Source organism: Pelobates fuscus, chromosome 3, assembly GCF_036172605.1.
Source record: "Pelobates fuscus isolate aPelFus1 chromosome 3, aPelFus1.pri, whole genome shotgun sequence".
NCBI lineage: Eukaryota > Metazoa > Chordata > Amphibia > Anura > Pelobatidae > Pelobates > Pelobates fuscus.
Window position 1 is genome coordinate 83,230,209 of NC_086319.1, and position 21,179 is coordinate 83,251,387.

A 21,179-nucleotide genomic window follows, 5' to 3' on the forward strand; every position below is an offset into this window, starting at 1 on the left:
AAAATTCGGGACCAAATGCATCTGGCAGGATTCACGTTTGCAAATTATTGTTCACTTAATTTTCTGTACGCAAATCATAACTTTAAATACTATTTGCAATAGCAGCCAGTGGGCAAATAGCTAAATAAACAAACAAACTAGGGTTAATAGTGTAGTGGCTGGTCAGCACTTGATAGCCAGCAACCCATTTAAAGAAAAAAAAAGAAGCCTAAGGGGATCAGTATGACCCCGATATTAATACAAAAATATAAGTCCTGCGCTCACTCCCATCACTCCTGGGAGGCAGCAACGACCACAGTACCCCCAATATATAGTAAAAACCAAAGAAAAAAAAGGTTTAAAAAAAAAAAAGGGTAGACAAAAAAGATCCCGATATTACTATTATGAGGTTATAAACCTCCCTTGTGCCCCATCTGCAATGCCATGAGTGGAGGCATATCTACTAAATATTGTGGCGTGGTAAAAAAAATAGCCATTGCATGGGGATGGGTCCTGTAAAATAATGGGGGATCTAATCTGTAAAAGAAATATTGAAGGGTGAACATAACTCTGTCCACCTCCATTCCTTCACCTATGGTCCATACAGGTATGGGGGGAGCTAAATCTCTTTTGACTTATATAAAACAAATACATTCTACAGTCTATAAAAGAAAACACAATGTTTACATGCATGCACGTTCTGCCACAAGTTAAATTAGGTATGTGTCCCTAAAGAGCAAACCGGCAAGCCTTATATCTTCAGTTTATACCATTGGGACAAGTCTCTTTCAAATCTTGACATCGTTCCAGCCAAAGTTAAGTATGTGACATTTGTACATACAGTCTATTTGCTGCCAGCTTCTCCAGAACCACATTTGTGGAGGGTGATTGGAGGGGGGACTTCCAGGCTCCCGCTATACTACTTTCAGCAGCCACCCCTGCTGGGGCACACTTCTTTAAGTAGGGCAATCCTCCATGCCGATATCAGGATATAAGCATGTCACGGTGTCATTACCGCATATTAGTTCAACAAAGAATGACATTTTTGCCTCATTGTTCCATTTTAAATATGGAGTCTGTGTTTGCTGTATACAACAGCTTTGAAACACAACTCAGGAAGAGATGCAAAGGCAGTGAACCACTCATGGACAACTGTTTGAGGTTGGTTACTGGCTTGCTATTGAGGTTTTTCGTTACTTGCGAAGCACAAACCAAGAAAGTTACAGTTCAGAAAAATTGTGATTGAAAACCCCTTTCACCTGAAGTAAGTGAATAGTCAATACAATGTTAAACACAGATCTGCACACCAGTCAAGCCATAAGACTTGTTTTTCCCACAGAAACTCCAAGGAATCCATGTTTAAAATAGGATACTGAGGCAAAAGTGTGATTCTTTATTAAAGGGAAACTCCAGTGCCAGGAAAACGGATCACTGCAGGTTCCCTCTCCCTCCCACCCCCCAATCCCCGGTTGCTAAAGGGGTGAAACCCCTTCAGTAACTTACCTGAGGCAGCGACGATGTCCCTCGTCGCTGCTTCCTCCTCCGCGCCGCTCCTCCTTCTGACTCTGTCAGCCGGTGGGCGAGACTGATCCCGCCCACCGGCCGGGGAGACCTAATTTTCAATGCTTTCCTATGGGGAAGTGAGCGACGCTGGAGGTCCTCACACAGCGTAAGGACGTCCAGCGACGCTCTATTACAGGTTTCATGTGCTAGGAACCAGGAAGTGCCCTCTAGTGGCTGTCTAGTAGACAGCCACTAGAGGTGGAGTTAACCCTGCAAGGTAATTATTGCAGTTTATAAAAAACTGCAATAATTACACTTGCAGGGTTAAGAGTAGTGGGAGTTGGTACCCAGACCACTCCAATGGGCAGAAGTGGTCTGGGTGCCTGGAGTGTCCCTTTAAACTAATTTACACAATCAGAATCCTTTGCAGTAATAACATCACTGCAAATTTGTGATTTCTGTGGGAAAAGCAAGTCTTGCTTTATGTACGCTTATCATAATTTTAAATACTATTTGCACTAGCAGCCAATGGGCAAATAATTGAAAAACGAAGGTTAATAGTGTGGTGGTTGTTCAGCACTTGATAGCCAGCAACCACTTTAAAGTAGAAAAAAAAAAAAGCCTGTGGGGACCAGTATGACCACTATATAACTATAGAAGAGCTAATAAATCTCCCTTGTGCCCCCATCTGCCATCAATTGCCCCCCCTTCCCTGAGAAAACCGACGGTCTCCCTCTCCCCTGCCAGCACATGCAGGTGCTAGCCCTGCAATGTGCTGTGGACCGGAGGGGAGATCCGAGATCTCCCTCCCCAGTCTGCAGGCACTGTGATCGCAGCCGGCAGGGGAGGGAGGGAGAGAGGACCCGGGAGCTCTGCCTGCAGCTCCTCCGGGTCCTCCTCTCGCGAACATGGAGCGTTGCCTCGGTAAACACGGCAACGCTCCAAATCTCGCGAGAGTGAACTCTAGCCCTGGAGCTGCGGGCTAGAGTTCACTCTCCCCACTGGACCACCAGGGATCAAGAAATGTCCCCCCTCCTCCTCAATAAAGGTAAGAAGGGAGGGGGGACATCAATATTTATTAATTAATTATAAATAAATAGATAAATATATATATATATATATTATTAAAAAAAGCCCCCCTACCCTTATCTCACACACACACACACACACACACACACACACACACACACACACTCTACACACATACACTGCCCCCCATACTGCCCCCATACACACACATTGCCCCCCATACACACACACTGCCCCCCATACTGCCCTCATACACACACACTGCCCCCCATACACACACTGCCCCCATACACACACACTGCCCCCCATACACACACACACTGCCCCCCCATACTGCCCTCATACACACACACACTGCCCCCCATACACACACTGCCCCCATACTGCCCCCCATACACACACACTGCCCCATACACATACTGCCCCCATACACACACACTGCCCCCCTACACACATACTGCCCCCCTACACACACACTGCCCCCCATACTGCCCCCATACACACACACTGCCCCATACACATACTGCCCCCATACACACACATTGCCCCCCATACACACACACTGCCCCCCATACACACACATTGCCCCCCATACTGCCCCCCATACACACATACTGCCCCCCATACACACATACTGCCCCCCATACACATACACTGCTCCCCATACACATACACTGCTCCCCATACACACACACTGCCCCCATACACATACACTGCTCCCCATACACATACACTGCTCCCCATACACACACACCACCCCCATACACACACACACTGCCCCCATACACACACTGCCCACCATACACACATACTTCTCCCCCATACACACATACTGCTCCCCCATACACACACACTGCTCCCCCATACCGCCCTCATACACACATTTTAATTAATTAAATAAATAAATATATATATATATTATAAAAAAGCCCCCCTACCCTTATCTCTCTCACACACACACACACTCTACACACATACACTGCCCCCATACTGCCCCCATATACACACATTGCCCCCCATACACACACACTGCCCCCCATACTGCCCTCATACACACACACACTGCCCCCTATGCTGCCCCCATACACACACTGCCCCCATACACACACACTGCCCCCCATACTGCCCTCATACACACACACTGCCCCCCATACTGCCCCCCATACGCACACTGCCCCCATACTGCCCCCCATACACACACTGCCCCCATACTGCCCCCCATACACACACACTGCCCCATACACATACTGCCCCCCTACACACACACTGCCCCCCATACTGCCACCCATACACACACACACTGCCCCCTACACACATACTGCCCCCTACACACATACTGCCCCCTACACACACACTGCCCCCCATACTGCCCCCATACACACACACACTGCCCCATACACACACATTGCCCCCCTACACACATACTGCCCCCATACACACATACTGCCCCCCACACACACATTGCCCCCCATACACACACACACTGCCCCCCATACTGCCCTCTATACACACACATTGCCCCCCATACTGCCCCCCATACACACATACTGCCCCCCATACACACACACTGCCCCCCATACTGCCCTCTATACACACACATTGCCCCCCATACTGCCCCCCATACACACATACTGCCCCCCATACACATACACTGCTCCCCATACACATACACTGCTCACCATACACATACACTGCTCACCATACACATACACTGCTCACCATACACATACATTGCTCCCCATACACACACACACACTGCTCCCCATACACACACACACTGCTCCCCATACACACACACTGCCCCCATACACATACACTGCTCCCATACACACACACCGCCCCATACACACACACCGCCCCATACACACACACTGCCCCATACACACACTGCCCACCATACACACATACTTCTCCCCATACACACATACTGCTCCCCCATACACACACACACTGCTCCCCCATACACACACACACTGCTCCCCCATACACACACACACACACACTGTACACACATACACTACCCCCATACACACACACACACTGCCCCCATACACTGCCGCCCCAAACACACACATTGCCCACATTGCTCCCTGCACCCACCTCCGCCCCCTTCAACCACAACAGCACCCATCCCTCTCTTCTTTGCTACAACCCTTATAGCTACCATAGCCCATATGTCTCCAGTAACAGCCTATATCCCTCTCTACAACCACCCCTGCCTGCTCCCACTATAACCTCTATCCGCCCCTGCACCCACTACAGCTTCTATACCTCCCTGCACCCACTACAGCTTCTATAAACCCCTGCACCCACTACAGCTTCTATAAACCCCTGCACCCACTACAGCTTCTATCCACCACTGCATCCACTACAGATTCTATGCCTCACTGCTCTCACTACAGCTTTGATCCACTTCTGCTCCCACTACAGCTGCAATCCACTCCTGCTCCCACTACAGCTTCGATCCACTTCTGCACCCACTACAGCTTCTATCCCTCCCTGCACCCACTACAGCTTCTATCCCTCCCTGCACCCACTACAGCTTCTATCCCTCCCTGCACCCACTACAGCTTCTATCCCTCCCTGCACCCACTACAGCTTCTATCCACCCCTGCACCCACTACAGCTTCTATCCACCCCTGCACCCACTACAGCTTCTATCCCTCCCTGAACCCACTACAGCTTCTATCCTCCCTGCACCCACTACAGCTTCTTTCCACCCCTGCACCCACTACAGCTTATTTTCCCTACATGCACCCACTACAGCTTCTGTCCCTCCCTGCACCCACTACAACTTCTATCCCTCCCTACACCCACTACAGCTTCTATCCACCTCTTCACCCACTACAGCTTCTATCCCTCCCTGCTCCCACTACAACTTCTATCCACCCCTGCACCCACTACAGCTGTTTTCCTCCCTGCACCCACTACAGATTCTATACCTTCCTTCACCCACTACCGTTTATTTTCCCTCCCTGCACCCACTACAGCTTCTCCCTCCCTACACCCACTACAGCTTCTTACTCCCTACACCCACTACAGCTTCTTACTCCCTACACCCACTACAGCTTCTTACTCCCTACACCCACTACAGCTTCTATCCACCCCTGCACACGCTACAGCTTCTATACCTCCCTGCACCCACTACAGCTTCTATCCACCCCTGCACCCACTATAGCTTCTATAGCTCCCTGCACCCACTACCACTTCTATCCACCCCTGCACCCACTACTGCTTCTATCCACCCATGCACTCACTACAGCTTCTATCCCTTCCTGCACTAACTACAGCTTCTATCCACCACTGCACCCACTATAGCTTCTATAGCTCCCTGCACCCACTACCACTTCTATCCACCCCTGCACCCACTACAGCTTCTATCCACCCATGCACTCACTACAGCTTCTATCCCTCCCTGCACTAACTACAGCTTCTTTCTACCCCTGCACCCACTATAGCTTATATAGCTCCCTGCACCCACTACCACTTCTATCCACCCCTGCACCCACTACAGCTTCTATCCACCCATGCACTCACTACAGCTTCTATCCACCCATGCACTCACTACAGCTTCTATCCACCCATGCACTCACTACAGCTTCTATCCCTCCCTGCACTAACTACAGCTTCTATCCACCACTGCTCCTACTACAGCAGATTGTTTTCGGTTGGATTAACTACTTAAAAGTAAACCTGGACCTGTTTGGGGGCCCTACTCTCACACAACCATTCTGGGTGCTAGACAGGGTGCACATAATATCTGTGTGAGAATCGCACAAAAAAAAAAAAGAAGAGAATAACACTAGCCTAAAAATCTTGTGCCAGGAGGGGGCCCCTGATCCTCCATTGCCAGAGGGACCTGTGAGCTGTCAGTTCAGCCCTGGTATTAGAATACTACACGTTGGTATCTGTATGGAACTGTTCTGATATATGAGATTTCAGATTCTTAGTACCCTACAGAAACATTAAGTAGGGGGATAAAAAGCATTACAGATATTTAGTAGATATTCCTCCAGTGAATACATGCATGAATTTTTCATGTGTGTATTCATTGGGGATATATCTTAAAGAGCTTGCTAAGGCTGCAAATTCATATGAACTGCAGCCTTAGCAGGTCCTCCCTTTTTTCCAGGAAGAGACTCTCAGTCTTTTCACAGGGAAATGACCAATCAGAGGCTTCTCATTGAGAAACCTCTGACTTGGTTCATTTGTGCCTACGTGGGAGTCTGGAGCGGAGGAGCTGTTTGAGGTCTATGAGGGAGAGGGAGGCAGGTACACTCAAGTAGAGCATGCCCGACACTTCCGTTAGCTCCCCTTAGAAGGAATCCTCCCTGGCTGTTTAATTGACAGCCAGTGGGGTGTTCCCTAGTTACTTTATAAAGTGCTGATCGGGTTAAACCAGGGCCCCCCCTCACCCAGAAAGCACTTTGGGGTATGGAGTGGTTCTTTAAGTTTCCATTCAGCTAATTTAGCTCAAAACGTAAAATCCATTTTTAAAGCGGCACTGTCATGGCATCTGTTGTTTTTTTGTTTGTTTTTTTAACACCCTCATGACTCCACTACATCTTATTGCCCTAATTACCCTCAAATGCCCATAGGCATCCCCATATTACCTTTTTTTCAACTTTATTTTGTGCCTGGTCCTGGGCGCCGCCATCTTTGTGTGGACAGATGAAGGCCCTGTGGGACACACACTAGATAGCACTGTGAAATGCCCAGGTCCTCCTCCCCCTATTGTAATTTAGGGCCCCCCGCCTTCTGCTCATGGGTGGAAGTCAGGGGGGACGACAAATGGTCCTCTCCCCTCCTACTGTCATTAAGGGCCCGAGAAGCCGCTTATAGGTGGGGCCAGGGGGGGCACCAGGTCCTCCCTTGCTATTATAATTTAGAGCCCCTACCCGCCGCTCATGGGTGGGGGGGACAATAGGTACCTCCTATGTCCACCCTGCTAGTTAATAGATGCCCCACCATGGGGCACTTTATCGGAAGAGGGGTCTTTTTTTTTTTTTTACAACAGTCAGCAGCCACAGGCTCTGCAGTTTAGTAGACATGCTGTTACTCACGGACTGTCTCCCTTATTTACTAATATTAAATAATTTTTACTTGGTATTAGTAAAGTTGGCTGAAAGACCAATTTTGATCTTTTAGCCTATTTGTAGATAGCTCCTTGATACCATGGGAATTAGGGAGTTATCTACTAAGCGACTGCAAGATGCAGCCACAGCACGGATCGGATTTTAATTGATAAATAATGAAATTTCAAACCGAACTAAAAGAACCAAATGTCGTCCTAACACGAATGAACAAACTATACTCATTCTGCTAGGACAAAATTCGGTAGTTTCACCAGCGTCCTGTCTACAGTTGTGCTGAAAAGTTTGCATACCCTTGGAGGATTGGTAATATATGTACTATTTTTAAAGTGAGCAGACAAAACACATTTCTTTTATTTCTTATGGGATTCATATTCAACTGTAGGTTATAACTGAATGGCACAATCATAAAACAAAACAAAACATGGAAACAAATGAAATGACCCCTGTTCAAAAGTCTGCATACCCTTAGTTCTTAATACTGTGTATTTCCCCCTTTAGCATCAATGACAGCGTGCAGTCTTTTGTAATAGTTGTCTATGATGCCCCTAATTCGTGCAGGTGGTATAGCTGCCCATTCCTCTTGGCAAATTGCCTCCAGGTCATGCAAAGTCTTTGGTCATCTTGCATGAACCGCACGTTTGAGATCTCCCCGGAGTGGCTTGATGATATTAAGGTAAGGAGACTGTGATGGCCACTTCAGAACCTTCACCTTTTTCTGATGTAACCACTGGAGGGTCAACTTGGCCTTGTGCTTAGGGTCAATGTCATGCTGGAAAGTCTAAGAGCGTTCCATGAGCAGCCTTTCTGCAGTAGAATGCTAATTGTCTGCCAATATTTTGCTGCACTCATCTTGCCATCAGTTTTCACAAAATTCCCTGTGCCTTTAGAGCTCACACACCCCAAAACATCAGTGAGCCACCACCATGCTTCACAGTGGGAATGGTATTCTTTTCACTATAGGCCTTGTTGACCCCTCTTCATTTTGGTCTCATCACTCCAAATTACAGTGTGCCAGCAGCTGTGAGGTGTGTCAAGGTGTTGTCGAGCAAATTGTAACCGTGCTTTTTTGTGGCATTGGCGCAGTAAAGGCTTCTGTCTTGCAACTCGACCATGCAGCTCATTTTTGTTCAAGTACTGTCGCATTGTGCTCCTTGAAACAACCACACCGTCTTTGTCAAGAGCAGTCTATATTTCTCCTAAGGCTACCTGTGGGTTTTTATTTGTATTCCGAACAATTCTTCTGGCAGTACTGGTGGAAATCTTTTTTGGTCTACCTGACCTTGGCTTGGTATCGAGAGATCCCTGAATTTTCCACTTCTTAATAAATGATTTAACAGTACTGACTGATTTTCAAGGCTTTGGATATCGTTTTATATCCTTTTCCATCTTTATAAAGTTCCATTACCTTGTTACGCAGGTCTTTTGACAGTTCTTTTCTGCTTCCCATGACTCAGTATCTAACCACGTGCATCCACGTGAGAGCCAACAAACTCATTGACTATTTATACACAGACACTAATTGCAATTTAAAAAGCCACTGGTGTGGGAAATTAACCTTTTATTTGCCATTTTAACCCATGTGTGTCACCTTTGTGTCTGTAACAAGACCAAACATTTAAGGGTATGTAAACTTTTGATCAGGGTGATTTGGGTGATTTCTGTTATCATTGTGATTTAAAAAGGAGCCAGACAGCTATGTGATAATTAATGGCTTCATATGATCACTATCCTTCAATAAAATATTTTTTTTTTTTTTTGCAAGATCAGTCATATTTTCAAAATCAATGCAAAAATTTCACAATTTCTGCCAGGGTATGCAAACTTTTGAGCACAACGGTACATGACAGGACGCTCGGGAATAGTGAAAAGTGAAAGTGAAAGGAGGTGAGAGGGAGAGTATTGTGGCAAAATTTCTTTGACCACAGGTAATGGATGAAAGCTGGTCGAGCGTAGGAAAAATACATAAGACAAAGTACTCCCTCCTAAGTGTAAATTCATATTATTACAAATGTTCCATCGTCAAATAGCTTCCAATTGGCTATATATCAGAAGATGTATTCTAGAATTGCCATTATACATGTTACCACTAGATGGCACCAAAGCATAATAAATGTTTCAGATGAAGTCAGCGCACAATGCTATCACAGATCATAGTTCACAACTTTTTTATTTAAGAGTTTACTATGGGTTTTGCAGGTTTCTTTTTTAGTTGTTTTTTAAAAATGTTTTTATTTATTTATATCACAGCCAGACATATGATCTAAAGGGGTTTTACTTTTTGCATCTTTAAAGGGTTATGCAAACATCATTACCACTAGTGTAGTGGTAATATTGATGTGATAAGTACCCCGGTGCTGTACCTCGATACACATTTTGCCTCTTACCTGGGTCCTGCCGGGCTCAGAGTCTCTCCCAGTGCCTGATGAATGGCATCCAGCTTCTTTAGAGGTGCAGAATCTAGATGCAGATCCCACCCCCCCCCCACCCCAGTTATTCATTAGCTGAGAGCATCAGCTGAGCGCTGTGACAATGAATGAGTGTCTGTGCAAGTCGCGTTCTGGGTTAGCTAATGACGCTGCCAGCAGCTAAATTATTATTACTATTTATAAAGCGCCAACAAATTCATCAGCGCTGTACAATGGGAATAACGCTAGCGGAGTTACACCTCCAGCAGCATTAAATATCTGAGTATGTGCATTATAAAATACAGGCTAAAGTTAAAGGGACACTCCTATTTGGACTGAATTTTGCAGTTTGATTTCCTGTTCAGTACAATTCACTGCTTAGTTGAAAAAAAAAAAAAGTTGTGTTTTTAAATAAGTCCACTCTGATAGTAAATAATTATGGTATTAATATTCAGTATTAGTGCATACGTGATGTTCAAACAACTTTTAAACGTAAACCACAGATTGGATGTCTCCAATTATCATCTGGCAATAATAATAATAAAAAAAAAAAAATTATATATATATATATATATATATATATATATATATATATATATAACAAATTCAGGATGCTCGTGAGGGAAAACTTTGAACAGGTATAATTTGAAATCATTCATTTGCAAGCTCACCAAAGGGTTACTCATACATAACTCCCAAGTGTCCAATTGTATGAGGGACACCAACACTGTGGCCTGAAAAGTCTGTAAAACACCCTTATACCACCATTTAGGTGTGCACAGTGAGCTAGTCAGTGCATACATGCTGTTAGTGGTATATCAATACAGGGTGGGGGCTGGAAGGACCAGTAGGGGGCGTGCCAGTGGAAAAGAGTTCATTTTGTGCAGTGCAAGAGCATCTACCTAATGATACACTCATATAAGCTAAGTGTATAGTGGATTTGACTACTTCATCTCAATGATGAACCTGGAGTAACAATTTTCAAAATATAAGATAAAAGAAAGAGTCTCCGAATTAAAAGCAGTGCTCTTGCATCCAAACCCAGCACAAAGTATAGGATTCATAAGATTTCATTCTGGACCAAATGCATCAGGCAGGATGCACATAAACAAATTATTATGCACGCCCTTATGTGGAAGTGAATGATCATTTTAAGTACTATTTTCCTGCTCACAGCACTAACAGCTAGTGAGTAAATTGTTAAAAATCCTCAGCAATGTATGTGGGCAGCAGAGGGACGGGAGCCAGAGTGCTGCCATGTTAGGCACAATCCAGGCAAGTGGCTTGGTGACAGTCCCCAGGTGGTGTACTTGCGGTTTTTAGTCCTGTGCTTGCCTCTGGTGGGAGCCAGGACCCTGCAGCCGTGTTGGTTGTCGGGTTGGACCTCGCGGCTATGGGCTGTCGGTCCGAGTGTGTCGGTCTCCGCTAGTTGCTTTGAGAGGCTCAGCTTGCAGGGCTTCATCGCTGGGTGTAGCTCCTTCTGCGAGCTCGCTTAGGTGGTCAGGACTGTGAGGTCCTCGCCGGTCGTGTACCTTGCCACCAGCCCTGAGTCAGCGTGAGACTCAGGCAATGTTTAAAATTTACCATTCTAATGTTAGAATGTATCCGCCTCAGATCATTCAGATTTATTTATTTGTATAATACAATATTTGAGAACATATAAAAGAACACTATAGCGTTAGGAATACAAAACTGTATTCGTAAAGCTCTAGCGTCCCTCGGCAATTAACTAAAAGGTCTTCCCACCCCCACACCCCCACTGCACCTGGTGATTAAAGGGTTAAAACGCCTTTTTTAGCCTGCCTCTTGCCAGCACCGGAGTCACTTAGTGCTGGGTCCGTCTCCTCCTACTTCTGCGTGATGGGGTAACGCAATGCGCATGCACAGTGAGCACTTACTATGTATTAGACCTTTCCCATAAGAAAGCATTGAATCAATGCTTTACAATGGGGATTTTGAAGATGATGGATGACGTCATGCAACGCACGAGGACGTCCAATGTCGGTTCATGCGTTAAACAATAGAGGCAGTCTTAGATCTGCAGTGTGAACATGTTTTCACTTATAGGGTTAAAGGGACAGGGACAGTGCACCCAGAGCACTTCAATGAGATGATAAGGTACCTATCGTGTCCCTTTAAGACACATTCTGAGGTATTCAGACTATGATGTATGTAAAGTGCAGCTCCTCCCTCACTATTGTACAAAAGGAGAGAGCAAAAGAGCACAAAAAATCTTGTTCCCTCATTCCAGACCAACAGGGTAAAATAGTAAATGGGGCAACCATAGGCCATACAATAGCTTCCTACTAAGGCTTCTACCAGACAATGAGAGGAACAGGATTTGAGCCATTCTCATTATATATGGCTCAAGGCAGCACTAGAGGTTTTTTTTAAATGGAATTGTCAATTCTCTGGAATTTACATCACTGAGTAAAACTTTAACCTCTTAGTCGTGTTAATCTTTTTCAACTGCTCTGTGTTTTGCTTTTCCTTTTTTCAAAATGTATATCATTTCTAGCAAATGGTATCATTGTTCAGTTTAGACAAGGCAATGCCAGTGAAACATTGCAAATGAAAAGGATAAATAGAAACCTTGTTCCATTTTTCCCTGTCTCTGCGTGCTTTTACTGTGCTGACTGCAGGGGCGTACCTAGAGCATATGGCACCCGGGGCGGGTCCTAGTTTTGGCACACCCCCCCCCCCCCTCCCCCTGCACTTTAAAATGTACAAAACACCCACATTTTTTTTAGTGTATGTAGCATTGAGCAGTGCTTGCATGTTTCAATGTAAGCATGCTTTTGTATGGAGTAAGTGTGAGTGAATGAATGCGTGTGTTTGTATGTAGTGTTGGCATTTTAATGCAGGCATGCTTTTGTGTGTAGTGTTGGCGAGATGCAGTGATGTGGTTATATATAATGGTGATGTTTTAATACAGAGGTGTGTTTGTATGTAGTGTTTGCACTGGAATGCATTGTGTGTAGTGTTGGCAAGATGCTGAGATGTGGGATTGCCATATTTAAGGACACCAAATAAGGGAGCTATCTGCTAAACAGCACCCTAATTTGGTATCTTTACATATGGAATCTCACATAAGGGCACCAATTTAGGGAATTCTCTACTAAATAGCTAAAAGATCAAAATTTAAAAAGCCTTTTTCTTAATTTTAATCTTTAGGTTGTTTAGTAGATAACTCACTTATTTGTTATCCTTATGTGGGATTGACATATTTAAGGACACCAAATTAGGGAGCTATCTACTAAACATATACACAACCACAGATATACAAACGCATTTAGTTATTAAGAGGTCCAACCAACCTCCCTACCTTACTCTGGGAGTGACAAGCGGTTGCTGCTGGGCTGGGATCTCTGTGCTCTTCCTTCACAGCTCACTTGCACGACCAGTAGTGATGCCGATGCCAGGATGACGTCATACCCCGGCTGCCGGCTTACTGCAGGGCGTACACAAACTCCTAAAAGGTCCATAAACATGTTTAATCTCACTGCCTTCCAGTATATATCTGTCTGGGGGAATGTGACAACGTGGATGTATATGTAAGTGGGTGAGTATTACTATCAGGAGAAAGGTATATGGCAGGGTGGGACAGTGTGGTGGATACTATGACAGTGTGTGCCATTGCACACAGTGGATTGAAGGTGACTGCAGGTGAGGTGGTGAGTATATGGTGTTTTATGTCACGGGTGGGAACAATGGGATTGGGTGTTATATGGAAGAGAGGATATTATGTCAAGGCAGGGCCAGGGTGTATGGCAGGGTGTGTATTATGATACAGTGGAGGTATATAGCAGGGAGGGGATTATGGCAGTGTGGGTATTATATGACATGTTAAAGGGGTATATGCCAGGGTGGGAATTATGACCAGGTAGTGGGTTTATAGTAGGGAGGATATTATGACAAGGCAGGGGTGTATATGGCAGAGAGGGCAGGGGTGTTGAAATTAAAAAAAAAAAAACTACTTGTCCAGGGACTAAAGTGTTTGCCCAATCTACTTGTCTGCCGTGACAATCTACTTGTCCTGATACAAATCTGTATTGATAGTAATTTAGGAGACAGACCTGGTGTAGGGGTGATAGGGATGTAGTATGGGTAAGACACATAGTGTGGGGGTGGGATGTAGTGTGTGTAGGGCAATGTAAGGCACATAGTGTGCTGTGGGATAGGGTTGGCAGAGTGAGGAGGGGACAGGTGGCAGAGCGTAGGAGGGAGGGGCTGACAGAGCGTGGGAGGGAGTGACAGGTAGCAGAGTGAGGGAAAGAGGGGTTGACTGGTGACTGAGGGAGGGGGTGACAGGGTGACTGAGGGAGGGGGTGACTGGTGACAGAGTGACTGAGGGGGGGTGACTGAGGGAGGGGGTGACTGGTGACAGGGGGGGTGACTGGTGACAGAGTGACGGGGTGACAGGGTGACTGAGGGAGAGGGTGACTGGTGACAGGGTGACTGGGGAGGGGGTGACTGGTGACAGAGTGACTGAGGGGGGTGACAGGGTGACTGAGTGGCTGAGGGGGGATGACAGGGTGACTGAGGGGGGTGACAGGGTGACTGAGGGGGGTGACAGGGTGACTGAGGGGGGGTGACAGGGTGACTGAGGGAGGGGGTGAGAGGGTGACTGAGGGGAGGTGACAGGGTGACTGAGGGAGGGGGTGAGAGGGTGACTGATTGAGGGGGTGAGAGGGTGACTGAGGGAGGGGGTGAGAGGGTGACTGAGGGAGGGGGTGAGAGGGTGACTGAGGGGGGGTGAGAGGGTGACTGAGGGGGGGTGAGAGGGTGACTGAGGGGGGGTGAGAGGGTGACTGAGGGAGGGGGTGACAGGGTGATTGAGGGGGGTGACAGGGTGACTGAGGAAGGGGATGACAGGGTGAGGGGGGTGACAGGGTGACTGAGGGGGGGTGACAGGGTGACTGAGTGGGGGGGTGACAGGGTGACTGAGGGGGGGGGTGACAGGGTGAGAGGGTGACTGAGGGAGGGGGTGAGAGGGTGATTGAGGGAGGGGGTGACAGGGTGACTGAGGGAGGGGGGTGACAGGGTGACTGAGGGAGGGGGGTGACAGGGTGACTGAGGGAGGGGGGTGACAGGGTGACTGAGGGAGGGGGTGAGAGGGTGATTGAGGGGGGTGACAGGGTGACTGAGGGAGGGGGTGAGAGGGTGATTGAGGGGGGTGACAGGGTGACTGAGGGAGGGGGTGACAGGGTGAGAGGGTGAGGGGGGGGTGACAGGGTGAGAGGGTGAGGGGGGGGTGACAGGGTGAATTTACAATAATATTAACTTACCATGATTCAGGGGCTGTCTCTCTCCATCCCAGCTAAGGCAGTGCAGGATGTGCAGGCAGAGTGGCCGCAGGGGAGAAACCTGGCAGAATACACGCTCTGCGCCCCCTGCTGGCACACTCCATAACAGCATCCCTGGTGCTCAGTGATGACTCAGAACACAGGCTGGGAATCCCCTCCCTGTGCTCTGACTCACTCACTGAGCGCCTGAGCCGCGAGGGAGAGGACGACCAGCAGGAGGGACAGAGTGTAGCACCCCCCTACTGGATGGCACCCGGGGCGGACCGCCCCCCCCCTCCCCCCTCCCCCCCCCCCCCCCTTAGTACGCCACTGGCTGACTGCCAGGTGCAAAGGACAGAGCTAGTAACAATAATTGACAGGGACCTATGATGGAAGGGACCAGTTTTAGGATAAAGAGGTGTTTTCTACATTTGATTTATTTTTCCCACACCTCAAACAAACATGTTTGTTAAATATAGGGATGAGCAGCAGCAGAACTGCCACCAGTGCATCTGGTGCCAGTGCCCCAGGATCTGTAATCTTAGTTAACCTATCGGATGGCTCGGACACTTAGGGCCACGCGTTGGGTATTGCTAAACAGGGGCCCGGTCGTGTGCAGTACCCCTTTGATAGCACAACCTTGTATTACTGGCAGCTTGGGAGGAGAGAGAGAGCAGGTCAATTCCTTCCAAATTCAAAGGGAGCCACGTTGGAGGAACAGGAGGCGGCACAGGAGTTGGAAGGAGCAAGGAGAGAGCCATCTCCAGACCCACACCCCTATCAGCTTCAGCCGGCATCAGCAGGACACCATGGAAGCCACCCTCCACACAAAAGATATGTTGTATGTGTATCTGTGTGTCATGGTGTTTATGTGTGTTATGGTGTGTGTATGTGTATCTATGTTTCAAGGTGTGTGTGTATGTACCGGTGTAAAGGTGTGTGTGTATCATGTGTCTAGGTGTGTGAATCTGTGTGTCAAGGTGTATTTGTTAGTGTATGTATCTGTGTGCTAATGTGTTTGTATGTGTCAGTGTGTGTATCTTTGTGTCCAGGGTGTGTATATGTCAGTGTGCATATCTAAGTGTGTGTATGTTTCAGTGTGCGTATCTGAATGTGTGTATCTGAATGTGTGTATATGAATCGGTGTGTTTATTTGCGTGTATCTATGTTTGTTAATGTGTATGTATATCTTTGTAAGTATGTACGTATGTGGCAGTGTATATGTGTTTGTGCATACATCCCAGCAATCAAGCACCAACACAACATGCAAACACACCCCTGCATTCAAACTCCCAAACGATATACAAATGGTATTTGTTATTGGCAAACTCAAGACAAGGTGCTGCAGCAACTAAAGAAAGTTAATATAAACAAAGCATCTTTTCTTTCAGGAAGTGTTCCGGAGGATTGGAGGAAGGCGGATGTGGTTCCTATATTCAAAAAAGGTTCAAAATCCTTGCCTGGAAATTATAGACCTGTGAGCTTAAAGGACCACTATAGGCACCCAGACGACTTCAGTTTAATGAAGTGGTCTGGGTGCCAGGTCCATCTAGGATTAACCCTTTCTGCTGTAAACATAGCAGTTTCAGAGAAACTGCTATGTTTCCCTATGGGTTAATCCAGCCTCTAGTGGCTGTCTCATTGACAGCCGCTAGAGGCGCTTCCGTGCTTTTCCCATAGGAAAAGGGCACCAGCGTCCATAGGAAAAGACTGGCGCTGGAGAAAAGGTATGGGTTTAACCCCTTCCTCACCCAAGAGCCCGGCGGGAGGGGGACCCTAAGGGTGGGGGGGACCTAGAGACCCTAAAGTGCCAGGAAAACAAGTATGTTTTCTTGGCACTATAGTGGTCCTTTAACTTCTGTGGTTGGGAAAGTATTTGAAAGGTTATTAAGGGATAATATTCAAGAATTCATTGAGAAGAACGTGGTTATCAGCAAAAATTTGCATGGTTTTATGAAGCACAGGTCGTGTGAAACTAACTTGATTGCATTCTACGAAGAAGTTAGTAGAAGTATAGATCAGGGTGTTGCAATGGATGTGATCTGTTTGGATTTTGCCAAGACATTTGATACAGTTCCACAATTTGATACATTTGATACAGTTCCACAATTAGTATTCAAACTCAAAGAAATCGGTCTAGATGAAAATTCGTGTTCTTGGTTAGAACATTGGCTTAAAGATAGAGTACAGAGAGTTGCCATTAATGGTACATTTTCAAGCTGGACAGAGGTGGCAAGTGGGATCCCTCAGGGTTCTGTTCTGGGACCCCTTCTATTTAACATGTTTATAAATGATCTTGAAAAAAAAGCATTGAAAGTCATGTTTCAGTGTTTGAAAATGACACAAAACTGTAAAGTAATACAATTACTTTGCTGCAGAGGGATTTAGATAGACTGGGGACCTGGGCACTCAAATGGCAGATGAAATGTAATGTACAAAAATGCAAAGTTATGCACTTCGGCGTAAAGAATGCACAAGCAACTTATACCATTAATGGAAGCAAATTAGGGATAACAACACACGAGAAGGACTTGGGAATTGTTATAGACAACAAACTAGGCAACAATGTGCAATGTCAATCAGCAGTGGCTAAAGCCAGTAAGTTATTGTCAAAACACGCATGCTGGAACACATATATCCAGAGGGGGTACACCAAACATAGTGCCTCGGCTTATTTTGCTAAAATACATAATAGTGACCCAAGGTGTTTATGTTTTCTGGCTATTTACAAGAAAAAACACAATTGGAGAGGGGAAAATAACTTCAAAGAACTTAGTAAGGTGGAAACCAGATGGATATTTAAATTAGACATTTTAAACGCAAATGGTCTGAATCTGGATTTTGAATTTGCCCACTTTTTATAAACCCTCATTTCTAAATATCCATCTATTTTTGACATCTCCATTCATTTTTAATTACGGTAAAATAGAAACTTAGGTTTTTATATATTTTTCAGATTTTTATCTATTTTTTCCATTTTCCTAAGTTCTTTATACATCTTAATGCAGTAGTGTATAATAATTTTATGTGTAATATTGGTTTTATTTTAAGTGTGTTATTTTAAGAGTGTTCTCATTATATATTGTCAGTTTTTAATTCAAGTGTTTACAAGTCCACAGAACAATTTCTACTTCATTATTCCGTTTGTGGGCAGAATGGCTCATTTGCAATATGGACGCTTAAGAACTTCCTGTAGTAGAGACACATGATCACTGTGAGACACAGTGTCATGTGAATTGGACGTTGACCGGCGTAATGGCAAGAGAATTGATTTCAGCATTCAATTATGCATATAAAAGGAAGGATACTTACATCTATCAACATTGCACTGAAGAAGACTTTCAAGTCGAAACGCGTTTGCTGTTTATTTTATTAGGACTTCATTGCGGTAGTGTATATTATTGTTTTTACACACTGCTTGTGTATATGTCCTGTTTTTTCTGCTTGCCTGCCTTGCCTGTGGACAACCATCCAATTCAGGATTGGCACCCTGAAGCTAACAATATAGAGCCTGGCACGGCTCTACACTTGTGAGTGTAACCATACATCAGTTAACATTTTATTGTTATTTTAACACTATGTATTGTTTTATCTATTTTTTATAGATTTTCATATATTGTATCCTCACCAATGTTGAGATATTTTCTGTGATGTATACCGTTAAGTGTATGTATATATAGTGTAGTGTATATATACACACTTTTTATCCTCTAATCTTGACACTGGGTGTTGTGTATATTTAATAGTGGTTTTACCTCTATTTATTTACTTGTTTATGCCCTCTCTACATTAGTTCCGTCATTGGGGATAAGTAAACGTAATATTAAAAATCCTTGTAAATGATAGATACCCTGTTTAACCCCTTAAGGACACATGACATGTGTGACATGTCAGGATTCCCTTTTATTACAGAAGTTTGGTCCTTAAGGGGTTAAGACTCATCTGGTGGAAAAAGACAGCCCAGAATGGGCTACGATAACGGAGAAAAATGGGAGGAGCCTATTATAGGCTACATAATTTGCATACCCCACCCCTATCCGCATTTCCCGAAATGATAGGGCAGTGAATTTCGCGCCAAGAAATAGTCACGCCCAAAAATGAGAGTGGTCATCTATTGGATAGCGGCATACACACACAGGGTATATATTTGACATCCGGAGCAGCAGCTCATTTGCCTCTGACGAAGGTGCTTGTTATAGCACTGAAACGCGCGTCAGGCGTTTTGCCTGTCTCATTTATAGACAGTACACTTTTCTTTTCACTTATTCACAGTATGACACGATAATTTTGGCACTTATGTTTTTCTTTATTTGGTATGGATAGATAGTAGCAATCTTTTGCCACCTGAGGAGGTCTGACCAAGCAGACTTACATGCATTGGAGACTGTGTTACCACTGTTAACATTACTTTGTATCAAACCGTAAGGACTGTATCTGTATATATCTTTATTTCTTTTTCACTGCTATACTATACATGGATATGCCGTGGGCACTCTAAGCACCACGATATCCATAACATTTTTTTACTTTGTCTTGATATATATAGCGACTACTCTGGGTCCTAGATAGAAATCGTATTTCATAGGAATTGTATTTCATACATGTGTACTCCTCAAAATGCATTCCGTATATCGGCCTTATCATAAATAACGGAGGCACATATATGTATATACATTTATATTCAGATACAGAAGTATCCACTCTGGTAACCCCAAACAAGTGGCATGATTGCATTTTTTCTTCCTCTTTTTTAAAATTATGAGTCAGCATATCTAGTAAGGAATATTTTGAGCCTGACACATTAAAGCTCAGTCCATTTGATATAGGATATGCACTGATAGACTCTATATAAATATTATTTGGAAGAATTAGATTCCCCTCTATCTATCCTCTGAATACATATATTATTTTGATTTAAAGGGGACATTATCACAGTATTATTATTATTATCATTATTTTTTCATTATTATTTTCGACTACTTGACGATTTTCCAGACATTTTGCAGCCCATATGCCTGCTTCCTGCAAGTTATGTGGCCTGCATAATTCGGTTTTTCTATATATGATTGGGGTTAAGCCCCTTGAGATTTCTGGAGTCTCCAATAGGTACTAAACAAGTAGATTGATACCGGTAGAGCCGACTGTCTTAGGCACTATATGGTAGAAGTTTACTTGTCATATGCAATTTTCGGGGTTAAGACTCATGTCAGTGATGAGAGAGAGCATGTAGGAATGAGCTCATAATCATTTAACCCATTCCTTGCTGTGACCAGCTGCTAGCTTAATTAGCCAATATTTATTTTGTTTTGTTTTTATAAGGCAGTGAGGTATTTTTATTGGGGACAGGATCAGGGTCAGTCCATAAGTAATATGAAGAAAGGATTTTGTGCTGGTTGAAAGCTGCTTTTTGCTGGCCTAATGAAGTCCCTGCTTGCACCAAGAATTTTATGTTGACTTGTTTATAAATAATATCACATCTGATATTAATCTGTATTCAGATTACAGTGAAGAAATAGAAAAACTGAGGTGACTTGGCTAACTGTATCTAATCATTGCTGAGAGGAGAAAGAGGATAATTATCTCCAGCCATAAAGCATTAATCTCCTAGCAGGTTTCTAAATCCACTCCATCCTCAGAGAAATGACTAGTAGAAATATATATCTATTTTTAACCGGAGCGGATTTGCATGTAGACAGGTAGCCATCACAAATTTGCATGATTACAAAGCAACATAGAACAACTCTCTAGGTTATATCCTAAAGTGTGGATTGTCGGGAAACAAAGTGAATTCAAAGAGAAGTTAACATTTTGGGTCAAAATAATCAAACCGAAAACTGAGATGACTTGGAGAATTTTTCAGAATGAGCTATTTTGCCCTAAAA